Here is a 2,555-nt window from a genome sequence, read left to right on the forward strand (position 1 = left end):
TTCGAGAAGGGACCGGACAGCCCCCTGTGTGGAATGGGGGTTGGACTGGATGGCCTCCAGGGTCCCCTCCGGCTCTGTCCTCCTATGATTCTGTCCTGCATGGGCAGGGGGCTGGACTAGAAGACCTCCAAGGTCCCTTCCAACGCTATTCTGGGTGAATTGAGTGAACAGCTAGCGCAGGGGTTCTCAACCTTGGCCACTTTAAGACTTGTGGACTTCAACTCCCAGAATTCCTCAGCCAGCTTTGCTGGCTGAGGAATTCTGGGAATTGAAGTCCACAAGTCTTAAAGTTGCCAAGGTTGAGAACCCCTGAGCTAGTGGGAATTGGGCATATCTCGTCCAGCAAAGAGAAGGGCAGGGGTGACATAATAACAATCTTCAAGCATTTAGGGGGCTGTCAGAGAGAAACAGCCAAGATATATTTAAACCTGTTCATAAATTGACAAGTTCCAAAATCTTGGGAATATAATATCCCATTTACATCTCTAAATCTCGGCTTCCTCCCAAGAACCTGGTTCACAAGAGTATTAATCCCTAATCAATAACTACAAATGGACAGGCTGAAAGCATATGAATTAATTCTGCATTCCTTCATGTTCATTATAACTCCAGTGTTAAAAACATGTCAGTCAACTTTTTAATACATCCCACTGTGAAGTCCATTGCACTGGAAAATGTTTTTTTTTGTTGAACTAGCTGAAGTTTAAAATGTTATATTGCTAACTATTAAATTTACTTTTATAATGGTGCTGAGGGTTTTTTGTACCAAGGAAAATGTTGCAGCTATTCTGGAAGGCGCCAAGTTGGTGATGGCTTTTATTTATTCATTTATTTTGTATAGCGTAACAGCGTTCCCTAACCTTTCCAGCTTGGCAGCCCGGGTGAGGGTTGTGTGTGCAAGGTGCACACGCGCCCACAACTGGCAAGCAGAGGCACTTGAATAGAAGGCGCTTGTGCTCACATGCAGAGCTCCATTCACGTGAGTGGAGCTTCACGCGTGCCCGCGTGCCCATTTCTCCCGCGGCCCAGTTTCGGCTGCGGCCCAGGGGGTTGGGGAATATAGCATTAGTGCATAAGATTCACAAAAACAGCATATAAAATGTGTAAAAATATATAAAACACCAGAAGAGTGAATTAGNGAGGACAAACGACAAATAATTCAGAGTGAATTCAAACAGGTAATTGAATAGACAAGTCCTCTAAAATATGTATTGATTTTTCAAGTAATCACAGGTTTACTGCCTGGCCAATTCCAAAACGATTATCACTACTAAATATTTATTGGGCAACATTAAGTATGGTATATCAAAGTGATATAGGATCTACACAGCTCATTAAGGTAGAAGATAGGAATCGCCAACACTTTCCGTGATACTATCCAAAACCTCAAATCAAATAATGAAGAGAGAAATGAAGGCCAAGAAAAGTAAATAAAAATCCAGAGGAAATTAAAACAATTAAAGGCTTTTATCTCCCCCCCAGTATAAAGAGAGCTCTTACACACCATTGTTTTTTGGTAGTATTTAAAGCAACATTTCCTGAGGCAATTATTCTGCTACAAAACACTTAGATCCAAATTGATCTAATGTGATTGAACAAAAATAGCATTACTACTGTATTTCTCTAGATTATTAGAGTAGCCACAGTCCTGACATGATATGTGTATATTGCAAAACTTCCCTTAATAATTTCCTTTATGAACCCATCAAGAGTTCCACAGGGCAAACGGACTCCTCTTACTTGACACTTGAGTCAGTGAGTATTCTAACAACTTTTTAAGTAAAATTAGTCTTTTGAAACCCACGTCTACAATCAAGGAACAAACTTAACCATGAAAAAAATGGTGAAATTTCCTAACGTTGCACAAACCCACAAGTCCTCTATTTATTTATTTTTTTAAAAAAAAGAGCCTTCAACCCAAAGCACATTTTAGACTTTAAAATAATAATAATAATAATAATAATAATAATAATAATAAACAACCCACATCACTTTCAGATTCTAATTTTGGTTGAAGAAATACCACAGCCAATTAGCTTTTTGCTTAAGAGAGCATGAAGGATGAATAGAAAGCAACAAATGCTCTTTAACGTTTTTTTTTTTTATCAAGTTGGCAACCTGCGGCTACTCAACAAGTTCAATCAGATTCCTTTTGTTGTGTTTATAAGGTGGCAACCTGTGCAGAACAAAACACTTATGGAGTTTAGTGGGTGTCTGGTTAATTCTGTATGGCTTTCCCCCCCATGCACAGGAAAATCCTGTTTTTCCTAGGCTCCCCCCCCCCTTTAAACACGTGAACTGTCCAATGCTCCCACCTGGCCTGTGTCTGGATCACTGGGGATCCCTTAGCTGTACCTTTTCCCATAGGGGGAGGCTGATCTCACCAGGGGCTGATGACCCCCTGTGAGTGAATAATGCAGGCAACACCCTGCTGGGCCAGGATCTCTGCCAGGGCAGCTGAGGGCCATTCCAAACAAAGGGGGGTCAGAAACAGCCCCCCCAAATAACCAGTCGAGACTGAAGTGGTGGGGAGGGAAGCCGGGGGGGGGATCTCT

Source organism: Protobothrops mucrosquamatus, unplaced genomic scaffold (assembly GCF_001527695.2).
Source record: "Protobothrops mucrosquamatus isolate PMUCROS unplaced genomic scaffold, P.Mucros_1.0 scaffold5923, whole genome shotgun sequence".
NCBI lineage: Eukaryota > Metazoa > Chordata > Lepidosauria > Squamata > Viperidae > Protobothrops > Protobothrops mucrosquamatus.